This window comes from Prionailurus bengalensis, chromosome X (assembly GCF_016509475.1).
Source record: "Prionailurus bengalensis isolate Pbe53 chromosome X, Fcat_Pben_1.1_paternal_pri, whole genome shotgun sequence".
Lineage (NCBI taxonomy): Eukaryota > Metazoa > Chordata > Mammalia > Carnivora > Felidae > Prionailurus > Prionailurus bengalensis.
In genome coordinates this window covers 62,093,476-62,113,319 of record NC_057361.1, presented here as the reverse complement: position 1 = coordinate 62,113,319, position 19,844 = coordinate 62,093,476, and the positions used below count along the sequence as shown (strand labels likewise).

The 19,844-nt window shown below is 37.8% G+C and overlaps 1 protein-coding gene across 2 annotated transcripts in view; it reads left to right on the top strand.

Annotated features, from left to right (window-relative positions):
- Positions 1 to 19,844, top strand: part of ZDHHC15 (zinc finger DHHC-type palmitoyltransferase 15) — a 236,446-nt gene that overhangs the window by 117,967 nt on the left and 98,635 nt on the right. The gene's annotated exons all lie outside the window — the stretch shown is intronic.

The window sequence follows — 19,844 nt, the reverse complement described above, 5'->3', positions numbered from 1 at the left end:
AACAGGTTTTGGTGGAGGAATCTTTAGGGTTTCTACATATAAGATCATACTATCTATGAACAGAGGTAATTTTACTCTTTTCTATCCAATTTGGATGCCTTTGATTTTTTTTTCTTGCCTCCTTGCACTGGTTAGAGAAAGTGTTCCTCTCTTCTCTCTCTGTTATTTTTTTAAGATTCTGAGAAGGGCTTATGTTATTTCTTCTTCTAATTGAATTTATCTGTGAAATCATCTGGTCCTGAGATTTTCATTATTGATTGCTTTTTGATTATTAAATCTCTTAACTTATTTTAGGTATATTCATTGGGTTTTTTCTTCTTGATTCAGTTTTGGTACTTTTTGTATTTCTAGGAATTTTTCTGTTTTACCTAGGTTTCTAGTTTCTTGGCACACAATTCTTATACTGTTTTCGTATAATTATTTCTGTTTCTGTAAGGTCTGTAGTAATGTAACACTTTCATTTCTGACATTAGTAATTTCTCTCTCTCTCTCTCTCTCTCTCTCTTCCATTTAGCTAAAAATTGCTTAAATTTGTCGATCTTTTCAAAGTCACAATTTTGATGTTATTGCCTTATTGATTATTTCTGTTTTCTATTCCTCATTTGTTTTTATCCCTGCTCCAATGCTATTTACCACTGCAAATCTTGGGGTTAGATTGCTCTTCATTTCTGTTTTTTTAAATGTTTTATTTATTTTGAGAGAGAGAGAGACAGGGACAGAGACAGTGCAAGCGGGGGAGGGGCAGAGAGAGAGTGAGACACAGAATCCAAAGCAAGCTCCAGGCTCTGGGCTGTCAACACAGAACGTGACGCAGGGCTGGAACTCAACGAACTGCGAGATCATGATATGAGCTGAAGTTGGATGCTAAAAGTGCTGAGCCACCCAGGTGCCCCGCTCTTCATTTTCTGATTCCTTAAGATGTAAAGAATATTGAATTGATATTATTCCTTTTATTATATAGTTATTTATAGCTAAAAATTTTCCTCTGAACACTGCTTTATTGCATCCTATAATTTTTGGCATGTTGTTTTCTCATTTTCATTTATCTCAAAGTATTTTTTAAATGTCTCTGGTGATTTTTTATTAATTCATTAGTTGTTTAAGAGTGTGTTGTTCAATTCCACAAATTTGTGGATTTAAAGTTTTACTTCAGTTATTGATTTCTTTCATTCCACTGAAGTCAGAGATTGTGTGATTACAGTTTTTTTTTAATTTATTTAGATTGTTTTGCGTCCTAATCTATGGTCTATACTGGAGGGTGTCCTGTGTGCTTATAGGAAGAATGTGTATTCTACTATCTTTGGGTGGAGTGTTATATATACGTGCGTTGCATCTAGTTGGTTTACAGTGTTATGAAATCCTCCATTCTTTATTGTTCTTCTGTCTAGATGTTCTATCTATTATTGAAAATGGGTGTTTGAAATCTTCAGTTATTATTGTAGAACTGTGTAATTTTCCTTCAATTCTATCAGTTTTACTTCTTATATCTGGGGGCTCTTTCTATGTTTATAACTGCTGCATGTTCTTAATGTATTGACTATCTTATCAATATGTAATGTCTATCTCTTTCTTTTTTTAATGGATTAAATATTTTATTTTATTCACTTTATTTTTTCCAGCTTTATTAAGGTATTATTGGCAAATAAAAATTGTATATATTTAAAGTGTGAAATGTGATGCTTTGATATACATATAAATTGTGAAATGATTATCACATGAACTAACATATCTGTCACCTCACATAGTTACCATTTTTGTTATGATGCAACCCTTGAGATTATTCTCTTAGTATTTTAATTATACAATACATTATTAATACATTACTATTAACTATAGTCACCATGCTGTTCATTAGGTCTCCATAACCTATTCATTTTATAGCTAAAATTTTGTACACTTTTGCCAACATTTTCCCTAACTCCCACTTCTCAGTTCCTGTAACCATCATTCTGCTCTATTACTATGAATTTGACTTTTTTTAAAAAAGATTCCACACATAAGTGAGATCATACGGTTCTTGTGTTTCTGTGTCTGGCTTATTTCACTTAGCATAATATCCTCTAGGTACATCCATGTTGTTGCAAATGGTAGGAATTCTTTAGTTTTAAAGACTGAGTAATATTCATTTATACATATATTCCATATTTTCTCTATCCACTCATCTGTTGATGAACACATAGGTTGTTTCTATATCTTTATGACTGTAAATAATGCTGCAATAAATATGGGAGTATGTATGTTTCTTCAGCATACAACCTGTTTTCATATCCTTTGGATGTACACCTAAAAGTGGGATTTCTGGATCAGATAGTAGTCCTATTGCAAATGTCTGAGGAGTTCCATACTGTTTTCCATAATGGTGGTAGCAATTTATATTCCCACCGACAGTGAAAAAGGATTCCCTTTCCTCTACATCGTCACCAACACTTGTTTATGCTTTGACATTTTTTTTTGATAATAGCCATCCTGACAGTTGTGAGGTAATATCTCATTGTGGTTTTGATTTACATTTTTCTGATGATTAACAAAGTTGAGCACCTTTTCAAATACCTGTGTGCCATTTGTATGTTCTTTTGACCATTCTTAATATGGTTATTGTTATTATTCTTGCTATTGAGTTGTATGGGTTACATATATATTGTATAAAAGCTGCTTATCAGATAGTTTGCAAAGATTTTCTCTCATTCCAAAGGCTGCTTTATCATTGTATTGATTGTTTCCTTTGCTATGCAGAAACTTTATAGTTTGAGGTAGCCCCGCTTATTTGTTTGTTTGTTTGTTTTTGCCTTTGTTATGTGTGACTTTGGGACCAAATCCAAATTATTATGCCATAGCCAGTGTCAAAGAGTTTTCCTCTTTTTTAAGGATTATTATGGATTCAGGTATTTTGTTTAAGTAATTAGTTCATTTTACTTATTTTTCTTTTTTTTTTTTTAAGTTTATTTAGAGAGTACATGAGCAAGCACAAGCAGGGGAGAGAGAGAGAGAGGGGGAGACACAGAATCCGAAACAGGCTCCAGGCTCTGAGCTGTCAGCACAGAGACTGATGCGGGGCTCAAACCTATGTACAAACTGTGAGATCATGACCTCAGCCAAAGATGAATGCTCAACTGACTGATCCACCCATGCACCCATCATTAATTCATCTTACATGAGTTTTTGTAAGATAAAGATCCATTTTCTTTTTTTTTGTGTTTGAATATCCATTTTTTCCAGCACATTTATTAAAGAGATTATCATTTTCCCATTGTGTATTTTTGGCAACATGGCTAAAGATTAGTTGACTGTATTTTGACCTCTTGATTCTGTTCTAGTGGTCTATGTGTCTCTTTTTATGCCAGTATGATACTGTTTTGATTACTATACATTTATAATATAATTTGAAATCAGGAAGTGTGATGTCTCTAGCTTTGTTTTTGTTGCTCAAAGTTGCTTTAATTAATTAGGACCTTTTGTGGTTCCAAGAGGATTTTAGGATTATTTTATACATTTCTATAAAAGGATACTATTGGAATCTGTAGATAGCTTTGGGTGTGTGGATATTTTAACACTATAAATTTTTTCAATTCATAAACATAGGAAATCTTTCCACTTATTTGTGTCTTCCTCATTTTGTTTCATCATTGTTTTATAGTTTTTCTCCTACATTTCCTTCAACTCTTTGGTTAAATTTATTCCTAAGTATTTTATTCTATTTTTTTCTAGCATCACTTATTTTATCTTATACTTTGTTTTATTTTTTTATTTTTTAAGATAACTTATTGTCAAATTGGTTTCCATACAACATGCAGTGCTCATCCCAACAAATGGTTTCCTCCCTGCCCATCAAGCACTTTCCCATCTCCCCCACCCATCTACCCTTCATTTGTTCTCAGTCCTTAAGAGTCTCTTATGGTTTGCCTCCCTCCCTCTCTGTAACTTTTTTTTCCCACCCCTTCCCCCATGGTCTTCTGTTAAGTTTCTCAAATTCAACTATGAGGGAAAACATATGGCATCTGTCTTTCTCTGCCTGGCTTATTTCACTTAGCATAATACTTTCCATTTCCATCCACATTGCTGCAAAAGGCCATATTTCATTCTTTCTCATTACCAAGTAGTATTCCATTGTATATATAAACCATATCTTTTTTTCCAATATATGAAATTTATTGTCAAATTGGTTTCCATACAACACCCAGTGCTCATCCCAAAAGGTGCCCTCCTCAATATCCATCACCCACCCCCCATCAACCCTCAGTTTGTTCTCAGTTTTTAAGAGTCTCTTATGCTTTGGCTCTCTCCCACTCTAACCTCTTTTTTTTTTCCTTCCCCTCCCCCATGGGTTTCTGTTAAGTTTCTCAGGGTCCACATAAGAGTGAAACCATATGGTATCTGTCTTTCTCTGTATGGCTTATTTCACTTAGCATCACACTCTCCAGTTCCATCCACGTTGCTACAAAGGACCATATTTTGTTCTTTCTCATTGCCCTGTAGTACTCCATTGTGTATATAAACCACAATTTCTTTATCCATTCATCAGTTGATGGACATTTAGGCTCTTTCCACAATTTGGCTATTGTTGAGAGTGCTGCTACAAACATTGGGGTACAAGTGCCCCTATGCATCAGTACTCCTGTATCGCTTGGGTAAATTCCTAGCAGTGTTATTGCTGGGTCATAGGGTAGGTCTATTTTTAATTTTCTGAGGAACCTCCACACTGTTTTCCAGAGTGGCTGCACCAGTTTGCATTCCCACCAACAGTGCAAGAGGGTTCCCGTTTCTCCACATCCTCTCCAGCATCTATAGTCTCCTGATTTATTCATTTTAGCCACCCTGACTGGCGTGAGGTGATATCTCAGTGTCGTTTTGATTTGTATTTCCCTGATGAGGAGTGACGTTGAGCATCTTTTCATGTGCCTGTTGGCCATCCGGATGTCTTCTTTAGAGAAATTCTATTCATGTCTTTTGCCCCTTTCTTCACTGTATTATGTGTTTTTTGGGTGTGGAGTTTGGTGAGTTCTTTATAAGTTTTGGATACTAGCCCTTTGTCCGATATGTCATTTGCAAATATCTTTTCCCATTCCGTTGGTTGCCTTTTAGTTTTGTTGATTGTTTCTTTTGCAGTGCAGAAGCTTTTTATCTTCATGAGGTCCCAATAGTTCATTTTTGCTTTTAATTCCCTTGCCCTTGGAGATGTGTCAAGTAAGAAATTGCTTCAGCTGAGGTCAGAGAGGTTTTTTCCTGCTTTCTCCTCTAGGGTTTTGTTGGTTTCCTGTCTCACATTCAGGTCCTTCATCCATTTTGAGCATATTTTTGTGTATGGTGTCAGAAAGTGGTCTAGTTTCATTCTTCTGCATGTTGCTGTCCAGTTCTCCCAGCACCATTTGTTAAAGAGACTGTCATTTTTCCATTGGATACTCTTTCCTGCTTTGTCAAAGATTAGTTGACCATACTTTTGTGGGTCCAATTCTGGAGTCTATATTCTATTCCATTGGTCTATGTGTCTGTTTTTGTGCCAATACCATGCTGTCTTAATGATTACAGCTTTGTAGTAGACGCTAAAGTCTGGGATTGTGATGCCTTCCGCTTTGGTTTTCTTCTTCAATATTACTTTGGCTATGTGGGGTCTTTTGTGGTTCCATATGAATTTTAGGATTGCTTGTTCTAGCTTCGAGAAGAATGCTGGTGCAATTTTGATTGGGATTGCATTGTGTGTGTAGATATCTTCAGGTAGTATTGACATTTTAACAATATGTATTCTTCCAATCCGTGAGCACGGAATGTTTTTCCATTTCTTTATATCTTCTTCAATTTCCTTCATAAGCTTTCTATAGTTTTCAGCATACAGATCTTTTACATCTTTGGTTAGATTTATCCCCAGGTATTTTATGCTTCTTGGTGCAATTGTGAATGGGATCAGTTTCTTTATTTGTCTTTCTGTTGCTTCATTATGGGTGTATAAAACTGCAACCTATTTCTGTACATTGACTTTGTACCCTGCGACTTTGCTGAATTCATGTATCAGTTCTAGCAGACTTTTGATGGAGTCTGTTGGGTTTTCCACGTAGAGTATCATGTCATCTGCAAAAAGTGAAAGTTGGACTTCATTGTTGCTAGTTTGATTCTTTGGTTTCCTTTTGTTGTCTGATTGCTGATGCTGGGACTTCCAATACTATGTTAAACAACAGTGGTGAGAGTGGACATCCCTGTCATGTTCCTGATCTCAGGGGGAAAGCTCTCGGTTTTTTCCCATTGAGGATGATATTAGCTGTGGGCTTTTCAGAAATGACTTTCATGATGTTTAAGTATGTTCCTTCTATCCCAACTTTCCTGAGGGTTTTCATCAAGAAAGGATGCTGTATTTTGTCAAATACTTTTTCTGCATCAATTGACAGGCCCATATGGTTCTTATCGTTTATTTTATTAATGTGATGTATCACATTGATTGATTTGCTAATGTTGAACCAGCCCTTCAGCTCAGGAATGAGTCCCACTTGATCATGGTGAATAATTCTTTTTATATGCTGTTGAATTCGATTTGCTAGTATCTTGTTGGGAATTTCTGCATCCATATTCATCAGGGATATTGGCCTGTAGTTCTCTTTTTTTTGCTGGGTCTCTGTCTGGTATGGGGATCAAAGTAATGCTGGCTTCATAGAATGAGTCCAGAAGTTTCCCTTCCATTTCTATTTTTTGGAACAGCTTGCAAAGGATAGGTATTAACTCAGCTTTAAACGTCTGGTAAAATTCCCCTGGGAAGCCTTCTGGTCCAGGACTCTTATTTGTTGGGAGATTTTTGATGACTGATTCAATTTCTTCACTAGTTAAGGGTCTCTTCAAATTTTCTATTTTTTCCTGTTTGAGTTTTGGTAGTGTGTGGGTGTTCAGGAATTTGTTCATTTCTTCCATATTGTCCAGTTTGTTGGCATATAATTTTTCAAAATATTCCCTGATGATTGCTTGTGTTTCTGAGGGACTGGTTGTAATAAATCCATTTTCATTCGTGATTTTTTCTATTTAGGTCCTCTCTCTTTTCTTTTTGAGAATCCTGGCTAGAGATTTATCAATTTTGCTCATTTTTTTTCAAAAAACCAACTCTTGGTTTCATTGATGTGTTCTGTTTTTTTGGATTCTGTATTGTTTATTTCTTCTCTGATCTCTATTATTTCTCTTCTTCTGCTGGTTTTGGGGTGTCTTTGCTGTTCTGCTTCTATTTCCTTTAGGTGTGCTATTAGAGTTTGTATTTGGGATTTTTCTTGTTTCTTGAGATAGGCCTGGATTGCAATGTATTTTCCTCTCAGGACTGCCTTTGCTGCATCCCAAAGGGCTTGGATGGTTGTATTTTCATTTTTATTTGTTTCTATATATCATATAATTTCTTCTCTAATTGCCTCGTTGACCCATTCATTCCTCAGTAGGATGTTCTTTAACCTCCATGCTTTTGAAGGTTTTCCAGACTTTTTCCTGTTGTTGATTTCATGTTTCATAGCATTGTGATCTGAAAGTGTGCATGGTATGATCCCAATTCTTTTATATTTACTGAGGGCTATTTTGTGACCCAGTATGTGGTCTATCTTGGAGAATGTTCCATGTACAGTTGAGAAAAAAGTATATTCTGCTGCTTTGGGATGTAGAGTTCTAAATATATCTGTCAGTCCATGTGGTGCAATGTATCTTTCAGGGCCATTATTTCTTTACTGAGTCTGTGTCTAAATTATCTGTCCATTTCTGTAACTGGAGTATCAAAGTCCCCTGCAATTACCACATTCTTGTCAATAAGGTTGCTTATGTTTGTGATTAATATTTTTAAATATTTGGGTGCCCTAGAATTCGGTGCATGGACATTTATAATTGTTAGCTCTTCCAGATGGATAAACCCTGTAATTATTTTATAATGCTCTTCTTCATCTCTTTTTATAGCCTTTAATTTAAAGTCTAGTTTGTCTGATAAGTATGGCTACTCCAGCTTTCTTTTGACTTCCAGTAGCATGATAGAGCGTTCTCCATCCCCTCACTTTCAAGCTGAAGGTGTCCTTAGGTCTAAAATGAGTCTCTTGCAGACAGCAAATAGTTGGGTCTTATTTTTTTTCATCCATTATGATACCCTATGTCTTTTAGTTGGAGCATTTAGTCCATTTACATTCAGTGTTATTATTGAAAGATATGGGTTTAGAGTCATTGTGATGTCTGTAGGTTTCATGCTTGTTAGTGATGTCTCTGGTATTTTGTGGTCCTTGCAACATTTTAGTCACAGAATCCCCCTTAGGATCTCTTGTAGGGCTGGTTTAGTGGTGATGAATTCCTTCAGTTTTTGTTTGGGAAAACTCTCTCCTATTCTGAATGACAGGCTTGCTGGATAAAGGATTCTTGGCTGCATATTTTTCCTGTTCATCACATTGAATATTTCCTGCCATTCCTTTCTGGCCTGCCAAGTTTCAGTAGATAGGTCTGCTATTACCCTTATGTGTCTTCTTTGTATGTTGAGGCCTGCTTATCCCTAGCTGCTTTCAGAATTCTCTATTTATCCTTGTATTTTGCCAGTTTCACTATATGTCATGCAGAAGATCAATTCAAGTTACGTCTGAAAGGAGTTCTCTGTGCCTCTTGGCTTTTGATGTCTATTTCCTTCCCCAGATTGGGGAAGTTCTCAGCTATGATTTGTTCAAGTAAACCTTCAGCTCCTTTCTCTTTCTCTTTGTCTTCTGAAATTTCTATGATATGGATATTGTTCCATTTGATTGCATCACTTAGTTCTCTAATTCTCCCCTCGTGATCCTGGATTTTTAATCTGTTTCTCAGCTTCCTCTTTTTCCGTAATTTTATCTTCTAATTCACATTTTCTCCCCTCCACCTCTTTAATATGTGCTGTGGCAGTCTCTATTTTATTTTGCACTTCATTTGTAGCATTTTTTTAATTCATCATGACTATTTTTTAGTTCCTTGATCTCTGCAGTAACAGATAGTTTACAGTCTTCTATGCCTATGCCTTTTTCAAGCCCAGCAATTAATCTTATGACTATTATTCTAAATTCTTGTTGAGTTATATTGCTCATATCAGTTTTGATCAATTATTTAGCTGTCACTTCTTCCTGGAATTTCTTTTGAGGGTAATTCTACCATTTCATCATTTTGGCTCGTTTTCTGTCCCTTATGAGTTTTAAAAGTTTGTTATGTGCTCTGCCCCTGCAAGCACTGCTATATTAAAGGGGGGTCATTCACTGTCCAGGGCCTGACCCTTCAGGAGGTGTTTTTTGGAGAGTGTTACTTGCTCTTTGTTGTTGTGACTTTGGTTATTTTATTTATCTACTTGTAGTGATGTTTTGGACCTTCTACGAGGTGTGCCTTGATTTGTTCCTTGATGTAGCCCTAAAAAGGAAAACAGACAAACAAACATAAAACAAAGACATGCAAACACACATACAAATAAAACAAACAAACGGACAAAACACACATGCAAACACACAAACAAACAAAAAAAATTCCAAAATAAAAAAAAAAAAAACAGAAACACCAGCTACAAGCAAAGAACAGGGTGGAGGCGGTTCTGATGGAAGAGCACATACAAAGAGAAATGACAGGGGCGGGAACAAAGAGAAAGAGAGACTAAATAGCTTAATCCAGAGAGAGAGAGAGAGAGAGAGAGAGAGAGAGATAGAGAGGAAAATAAAGAAGGAGGTGGGGAAGGAAAAAAATGAAGAAAAAATGACCCAGACTGAGAAGCTCTGTGTCTCGATTATTCCAGAGAGAGAGAAAGAAAAGTAGAGGAGATGTAGAACACATATCAAGGAAATGGAGTAAATATGTCTGCTTAAACAAACCAACAACCAGAGTAACCAGCCTAGAGGAGGGAAGAGATAGGAAGGGAGAATATATTTAAATAACAAGAATTGTCCTGGAGTTAAACCAGGCTATGCAGCATCACTGGTCTGGATGATGGAGCCATCTGGTTGCACAGCATCTATCTGGCTCCAGCAGAAAGGCAGTTACCCAGCATGGAGGGGTGTGGTTTGGTGTAGGCTTATCCCACCTCCACTATGGGCCCCAGGACTGATCCCTAAGGCCCTGCCTTGGTGGTGGTGGCGGGGGGAATGGCGATCCCCCAGTCTCTTCTCCACGACCTAGTGGACTCCTTGTGAGTCATCCTCATTGTGTCACAGGCGTAGATGGGGGAAGTCCTTCTTGCTCCAGCAAATCCCCTGGCCCGGTACTTGTCTAGAATTCAAAGTCCCTCTCCGTGGACTCTGGAACTGGGGGAGCGCCTCTCTGTGCCGCTCAATATGTGGTCCAGGCTGGCTTTGTCTGTGCTGCTGCACTTCAGGAAGGACTGCCTTTTCCTGCTGCAAACTATGCTGCTGACCTCGCTGCTGAGCCCAGGGTTGGTGAATGCAGGCAGGCTTTGTCTTTTGCCACAGCACTCCAGGGAGGGGGCTGCTTTCTCCTACTGTGGACTGCACCCTCGACCTAGCCACTGAGTCCGGGGGTGGCGGATGCAGGCAGGCTTTGTTCTATCATGCAGCCCTCCAGGGAGTGGACTGCTTTCTCCTACTGCGACTGCACCCCTGTTCTACCACTGAACCCAGGGCTGGCTCCCCTCCTCCCCAGGTGTGTGAACAGGAAGCCGGCCCCAGTCCGAAGAAAGCCCCGCAGTTAGAGATAGGATCCCTCTCAGTTCCAGACTGGGATTTTTCTCTTCTCCATATACAGTCCTACACTTCCCCAGCCGCTCTTTATCTTCCCTTTGTCTCTCTGCAGAAGGGTATCCCTGCCCTCCATGCCTATGGGGCCAGTTTTATCTCCCCCAGTTCGCTATCACCCACCTATGGTTTCTCAAGTTGTCTTGTGTTCTTCCCGGTAGATTCAGTCTCTTTTCCTCCCTGACTCCCTGACTCTTGGGGTTCAAATCACTTCTTTGTTTCATTACTTCTTTGTTTGAGAGACGTGGGAAGTACGGATGCCCCTACTTCTCCTCCATGTTGGCCCCTCCTCCCAGTATTTTATTCTTTTTGATGATACTGTAATGCAATTATTTTCTTAACTTCTTTTATTGGATAGTTTGTTTTTACAGTATAGAAATGCAACTGATTTGGGGATTTTTTGTTTTGTTTTGTTTTTTACCTTGCAACATTAGTGAATTTATTAGTTTTTGTGGGCTTTTTGGGGTTTTGTATATGTAAGATCCTATCATCTACTAATAGAAAACTTAAAATCTTCCTTTCTGATTTGTATGCCTTTATTTCTTTCCTTTCCTAATTGTTCTAGTTATCACTTCCAGTAATATGTTGAATAGAAGTGGCAAGAGTGGGAATCCTTTTCTTGTTCCTGATCTTAGAGGGCAAGCTTTCAGATTTTCGCAATTGAGTATGACATTAGCTGTGGGTTTCTCATCTGTGGCCTTATGTTGAGGTATATTTGATCTAAACCTAATTTGTTGAGAGTTTTTAATCATGAAATGATGTTGAAATCTGTCAAATGCTTTTTGTGCATCTATTGAGATGATTATATGACTTTTGTCCTTCATTTTGTAAATATGTTGTATCACATTTTTTGATTTACATATGTTAAGCCATCCTTGTATCCTAAATATAAATCCCACTTGGCCATAATGAGTGATCTTTTTAATATGCTGTTGAATTTGGTTTACTAATATCTTAAGGATTTGGCATCAATGTTTACCAAGGATATTGGCCTGTGATCTTCTTTTCTTGTAATGGCCTTGTTTGGCATTGTCATCATGATAATGCCGTCCTTGTAAAATGAGTTTTGAAGTGTACTGTTCTCGCCAGTATTTTGGAAGAATTTGAGAAGAACTGGTGTTAATTCTTCAAATATTTGGTAGAATTCACCAACGACGCTATCTGGCCCCGGACGTTTCTTCATTTGGAGATTTTTGATTACTGATTCAAAGTCCTTACTTGTTAATGATCCATTAGTATTTTCTGTTTCTTCATGTTTCAGTCTTTGTGGGTTGTATGTGTCTGGAAATATCCGTTTCTTCTAGGTTATCCCATTTATTAAATGTTCACAGTAGTCGCTTATAATCTCTTGTATTTCTGTGTTATGAGTCGTAATGCCTTCTCTTTCATTTTTTATTTTGTTTATTTGAGTCTTCTCTTGTTTTCTTTGCCTAACTAAAGGTTTGTCAATTTTGTTTATCTTTTCAAAAATCAGCTCTTAGTTTCTTTGACACTTTCTGTGTTTTTTTTTCTAGTCATTATTTCATTTATTTCTGCTCTCATATTTTTTAGTTCATTCTTCTATTAACTTTGGGCTTCATTTCTTCTTTTTCTACTTATTTGAGATAAAAACAGATTATTTGAGATATTTCTTTTTTCCCATTGTAGGTATTTATTGTTACAAATTTCTCACTTAAACTGCTTTTGCTGCATATCATAAGTTTTGCTATGTTGTGCTTCTATTTTAATTTTTTTCAATATATATTTTTATTTCTCTCTTTATTTCCTCTTGACCTATAGGTTATTCAGGAAGGTGTTGTTTAGTTTCCAAAAAAATGTGAACTTTACAGTTTTCCTCCTGTTATTGATTTCTAGTTTTATGTAGTCATGACCAGAAAATACCCTTAATATGATTTCCATCCTTAAATTTAAATAACAATTCTTAAATTTGTTAAGATTTGTTAAGTTTTTTTTTGTCAAACTTATGATATATTCTGGGGAATGTTCTGTGTGTGACTAAGAATGTTTTGTACATATTTGTTGGGTCCATTTGGTTTATAGTGTTATTCAAATTTGCTTTTCCTTATTGATTTTCTGTCTGGATGATCTATAAATTGATAAAAGATGGATATTAAAATCCCCTAATTTTTAAAATTTTTCTAATGTTTATTTTTGAGAGGAAGAAAAAGTGAGTGAGAGAGGGGGAGAGAGAGAGGGAGACAAGGAATCCGAAGCAGGCTCCAGGCTCTGAGCTGTCGACACAGAACCCAACACTGGGCTCAAACTCACAGACTGTGAGATCATGACCTGAGCTGAAGTCTGAGGCTTAACTGACTGAGCCACCCAGGGGCTCCTAAAGTCCCCTATTTTTTATTGTATTGCTGCCTATTTCTTCCTTCAGTTCTGTCAGTCTTTGCTTTATATATTTAGATGCTTCAATGTTGGGAACATAAATATTTAAAATGTTATATTAGCTCTTTATCATTATATAATGACGTTCTTTGTCTCCTGTTATAGTTTTTTACTTAAAGTCTCTTTTGTCTGCTATAGTATAGCTAACCTTGCTTGCTTTTGATTTTCATTTGCATGGAGTATGCATGGAATACTGTTCCTTTGCTTTCACCCTATAAATCTGATTGTGATTGTCTTATACAAAGCATGTAGTTGTGTTTGTCTGTCTGTTTGTTTGTTTGTTTGTTTGTTTTTAAATCCAGTCAGCCATTCTATGTCTCTTGATTGGATAATTTAACCTATTCACATTTAAAGTAATGATCCATAGGTAAGGATGTACTATATCATTTTGCTAATTGTTTTCTGGCTGTTCTGTAGTTCCTTTGTTTCTTCCTCCTTGCTGTTTTCTTTTGTGATTTGATAATTTTCTGTGGTGATGTGTTTTTATTTCTTTCTCTTTCTCTTTTGTTTATCTGCTAGAGTTTTTAAATTTTTGGTTACCATGGAACATACATAAAACATTTATAATATTCTATTTAAAGCTAGTTATTTTACTTAACATAACACTGTCCAGTTCCATCCACGTTGCTACAAGAGGCCATATTTCATTCTTTCTCATTGCCACATAGTATTCCATTGTGTATATAAACCACAATTTCTTTATCCATTCATCAGTTGATGGATATTTAGGCTCTTTCCATAATTTGGCTAACAGAAGACCATGGGGGAGGGGAAGAAAAAAAAAAGAGGTTAGAGAGGGAGGCAGCCAAAACATAAGAGACTCTTAAAAACTGAGAACAAACTGAGGGTTGATGGGGGGTGGAAGGGAGGAGAGGGTGGGTGATGGGTATTGAAGAGGGCACCTGTTGGAATGAGCACTGGGTGTTGTATGGAAACCAATTTGACAATAAATTTCATATTTAAAAAAAAAGAACTACATGAAACAAACATGGTATAAGTAAATAAATAATAAAGCTAGTTAAAATGTGACTTTGGTTGCATCCAGAAATGTCACCCTATTTCTTCACCCCAACATTTTATGTTTTTGATTTCACAATTTATATCTTTTTGTAGTATATTTACTAAAATTTATTTTAGCTATAGTTATTTTTAATGCTTTGTCTTTTAACATTTATCCTAGAATTAAAAGTAATTTATTCACTAGTATTACAGTATTACAGTATTTTGAAATGGGTATATAGTAACCATTACCAGTGAATTTTGTTTACTTTCATATGTGTCCATGTTACTAATTAGAATCTTTCCATTTCAGCTTGAAAAACTCCCTTCAACATTTTTTATATGGCAGTTCTGGTGATGAACTCTCTTAAATTTTATTTGGTGGGAAAATCTTTATTTCTTCTTTATTTCTAAAGGATGGCTTTGCTAAGTAAAGCAATCTAGGTTGGTAGTTTTTTCTTTTCCTACCAGCATTTTAAATAGGTCATCCTACAGTGTCCTGATGTGCAAGGTTTCTGTTAAGAAATCCACTGATAGATTTATAGGGGTTCCCATGTAAATAACCAGTGTATTTTTTCTTGCTGCTTTCAGAATTCTCTTTGTCTTTGATTCTTAAAAGTTTGATTATAATGTGTCTTGGCAAAGTCTTCTTTTGGGTGAAGATGTTTGGGGACTTTCAACCTTCATGTATCTGGATGTTCATATGTCTCCCCAAATTTGGAAAATTTTCAGCCATTATTTCTTTAAATAAACTTCCTGTCCCTTTCTTCTCCTTTTATTTCCATAATGCATATATTCTTATACCTGATAGCCATACAGGTTCCATGAGCTGTCTTCACTCTTTCATTTGTTTTTCTTTTTGTTACCCTAACTGGGTAATTTCAAAAGACCTGTCTTTGAATTTACAGATTCTTTATTCTGCCTGATTCTTTAAGAATGGTGTCAATACTCCCTATATTGGTTTTCATTTTATTAATTGTATTCTTCAGCTCCAGAATTTCTGTTTGGTTCTTTTTTATGATTTATCTTTGTTTAACTTCCTGTTTTGTTTATATATTGTTTCCCTGATTTTGTTATGCCATCTAACTGTGTTCTCTTGTAATTTGCTGAACTTCCTCAAAACAATTAATTTGAGGGGTTTTTTATAAATAAATCTCCATTTCTTTGCAGTTGGTTACTGGAATATTGTGTTCCTTGGATGATGTCATTTTTCCCTGAGTTTTTGGATTTCTTGCAGCATTATACTGATGTATGTGTATTTGATGGAACAGTCATCTCTTCTAGACTTTATGGACTGGTTTCAGTGAAGAAAGACCATCACTTGTGGGTGGATGCAACAGTGTTGGATGGGTGATGTGAGGCAGTTGAAGCTCCAGGTGAGGTGCAGTGGCATAGTCTCTGTGCAGCTCTTATCACCTGTCATCAGAATCAACAAACACTAAAGGGGCCGTTGGTGACCAAGGCTGCAGGTATCTTCAGTGGCAGTGAGGGCTGTTGGGGTCTTCAGTGGTGAAGGCTGCTTAAGTCCTCCTGATCTATTTTTCTCCCATGGTGGAAATCATGGCTAAGAGAATCCTTCCAGGCCATGAGTCCATCCTGTGAGCACACTTACAGTGGCTGTATCAATAGTGTTTTATGCATGGGTACCATTGGAGTAGCCATGGAGCCAGAGTCTAGAGTAGAGGCATCCATGAAGCCACTGGGGTGGCTCTTTGGTCTGGGGTCATGGTGATATTAGTGTCTTGGGTACAGGTACCCCCACTGCAGTGTTGGTAATGGTGTGTGAGGTATAGGTGCTTGTGGAGCAGCTGTGGAGCTGGGGTCCAGAGCATAGGCTTGTACAGAGCTACAGAGGCTCTGGGTCTGAGGCATAGGCACTCCTGCTGTGGAAATGATTCCATCATCCTCTGTGAAAGCATTCACTATTCTGCGAGCAGTTGTGTGTGGTATATGGATGAGCCTGCTATGATAGTGGCTTGGGTGTCCTAGTTTTGTACACTTGTGGAGCAGCTATGGACATGGGTTCTAGAGGGCTTGTGCACCCACTGCAGCAGTTCTACAGTTTCCATAATGTGAGCACTTCAAGAGTGGCCATGGAACCAAGGTCCAGAACACAGATGTGCATGAAATGATAGTGTTTCAGAGCTTGGGATATGTGATACCCTTTCATGTCAGTGGCTCTGGTTTTGGAGGTACTGGTGTATGCAGGATGGCCATGGAGCCAGGATCTGTGGCATGGGAATGCATTCAGTGGCTGTGAATCTGGGGTCTGATGTGCAGATGCACATGAAGTGGCCATGGCTCTGGGATCTAGGGCAAGCACAGACTTAGGGGAAGTGGCAGACCTGGTACTAGGGTGGCACAGTAGTAGTTTCATTTCATAGGGAGGTCTCAACAGTTTCTCATTCTCTGGGGAGTCTATTGTGGTGATAGCTTTTGGTTACCTCAGTGGCAAAATCTGCGAGTATCATCTGCAGAGCAGGCTGCTGGGATCCACCCAACAAACACTATCGACTCCTCTTCTGTAAAAGTTGTTGGAATTCATGGCTATTCATGGCAGTTTTTGAGGTCCTCAGAGGCAAAAGTTGCCAGGATCCATTATAGAGCAGGCCACTGGGAACTGCATTGGCACCTGCCACATGGCTGATACTGATAGTCTTTGCCCATTTTCTTTGTTCCTAATCCTTTCCAGATGTCTCAGCATGCTGATCTCCCCAGCAATACTTTCTGTGTGATTATTCTCCATTTTTTCATTCCACTGTGTTGTTGCATGTTCTTAATTAGATTCTTAAGCCCTCCCAGGGCTGTCTTCATCCAAACATACTGTCTTCATCCAAACATACTCCAGTAGGATGCTGGTCTCTCCTACTCTGCTATCTTTCTGACATCACTAATATGGTCTTTATCTTCTTTGTATCTTGTAACAGTTTTGGCTTAAAGCCTCTTTCATGTGATATTGGTATGCCTACCCTTGATCTCTTTTGATTGCTATTTGCTTAGAATACCTTTTTCCATCATTTCACTTTCAGCCTATTTACATCTTTGGTTCTGAAGTGACTTGTTTATAGATATCATAAAAATAGATCATAATGGGACTTCCAGGGAAGATGGCAGAGTAAGAGGACCCTAGGCTCACCTCTTCCCACAAATACAACTAGAAAACACTCATATCAGTGTAAATACCCTGGAAAATGACCTGAGGACTGGTAGAATAAACTCCACAATTAAATGTAGATAAGATGTCACATCAAAGAGGATAGGAAGGGCAAAGACGTGGTCAGGAACTAAAGGGTCTCCTGGGACTGTCTGCAGGAGGGGGGGATGGCATGAGCACGAAAAGGGGAGATAAACAACCCACCACACTGGTAAGCCTGCATGGGGAATACAAAACCCAATAGAATTTGCCTTTGAAAATCAGAGGAGCTGAGTTTCATGAGCTTTTATAACCAGTGGGATGTAAAACCTGAAATTTAAAAAAATCAGTAGGCTCAGCTCTGAGAGAGCTTGTGGGCAAGAGGAAACGGAATCCCTATCCTTAAAAAGACAGCACAACAAACAGCCTGTGGAGATACAGCATAGAAGCAGCAGTTTGGAAGGTGCCTGGGGCATATGGGAGGGAGTTATTTACTAATCTCAGGGCATATCCTGGAGAGACAGAAATAATAGGGAAACTACTCCAAGAACAAAGGAACTGGAAGATGCCATTTACCTCCATCACTCTAGAGGAGAAAAACACAGCCACCTAATAGACTCACTACATAACTTGCCAGCACCGCCATCTCGACCCCCCTTGCAGTACTTCTGCCACTCCAGTGCTATAGACAGTCTGCATCAGTCTGTCACTGCAGGGCCCCTCCCACAGAGGACCAGGGACACACAAAGCTCGTTAGCACCACCACCCCACCAATCACCCCCACACTATGTTGGGCAGATGTGCACTTTCCAATACACTCTTCACCAGAGCCCATACAGGGTGGTACCATAGGCCTGGCAGTATGCAAGCAGACCCTACAGTGGCCAGCAACACACCAACGTGACTCCTGCCCTTGAGAAAGAGAAAGATAACCACACACACCAGTCAGACTGAGGCCCTGGCAGAGGTCTGGAGGCAGACAACTGGTCTGACTTCAAGACTTTCCACCAGTGAAAGTTTCTCATAGGACAAGATGGGAAAAGCACCCAACAATTAGGTGCTACTGCACCACTGATCTGACTCTACTCAAGTCCAAGGCACCCCCAGACTTCCCATTAACACCACATGGAGGAAACACTTCTGCCAATAGGCAAAGAGAGCAATTGGTGATAATTGGACTGAAGGAAAAAGTAGGTCAGCCACAACAGCAGGGTGTATGTATTACACATACAAGACATGCCTGAAGGGCCAGGTTCTGAACAGGGGACACTGCACAGCAGAGCACTACAGGACCTCTTCTTCATAAGGCCATTACTTTCAAGTTCAGGAGACATAGCTGTCTTTCCTAACACACAAAAACAGACACAAAGTGTAAGACAAAATGAGGAGACAGAGGAATATGTCCCAAATGAAATAACAGGACAAAATTACAGAAAGAGACCAAGGTGAAACAGAGATAAGTAATATGCCTAATAGAGAATTTAAAGGAATGATCATAAAGATACTCACTGGAGTTGAGAAAAGAGTAGAAGACATCAGTGAGACCCTTATGAAATATATAGGAAACATATTTAAAAAACAATCAGGCATGAAGAACACAATGCATTAAATTAAAAATACATTCGATGGAATAAATATTAAACTAGATGAAGTAGAAGAACAAATTAGTGACCTGAAGGACAGAGTAATGCAAAGTAATGAAGCTGAGTAGGTGAGAAGAAGAATGTGCAAAACAAAAATAGACATAGGGAATTCAGTGACACTACTAAGTGTAATAATATTCAATGTATACAGATCCCAGAAGAAGAGAGAGAAAAGGGGCATAAAATTTATTTGAAGAAATAATAGATGAAAATTACCTGAATCTGGAGAAGAAAACAGAAATCCAGATCCAGGAGGCAGAGAGATCCCACAATAAAATCAACTCAAGGAGTTCCACACCAAGACACATAGTAACTAAGATGGCAATAAGTAGTAATAAAGAGAATTTTAGAAGCAGCAAGAGAAAAGAAGATAGTTACATACAAGGGAAATCCCATAAGGCAATCAGCTGATTTTTTCAGCAGAAAATTGCAGGCCAGAGGGAGGGGCATGATATATTCAAGGTGTTGAATGGGAAAAATGTGAAGCCAAGAGTACTCTATACAGTAAGGCTATCATTCAAAATAGAGGGAGAAATCAAGAGTTTCCCAGACAAACAAAAGTTAAGAATTCATGAATACTAAATCAGCCCTACAAGAATTGTTAAAGGTGAATCTTTGAGTGGAAAGGAAAGACCACAAGCAAGAGTAAAGTAGGAAGCACAAAAGCAGTAAAAATAAGTTTATGTGTAAAAATAAGTACAGGGACTCACAAAATAAAAGGATGTAAAGTATGACACCATATACCTAAAAAATGAGGAGGAAAGAAGTTAATGATGGGTTCAAATTTAAGCAACCATCAAATTAGTATAAACTGCCATATACAGAATATCTTATATACAATTTGAATGGTAACCAAAAAATCAAAACCAGTAATACATACGCAAACAAATAAAGAGAAAATAATCCAGGTATATCACTAAAATAAAAGCCAACTAATCATGAGAAAGAAGAGCAAGAGAAGAAAGGAATGGAGAAAAACTACAAAAACAATAAAACAAGTAACAA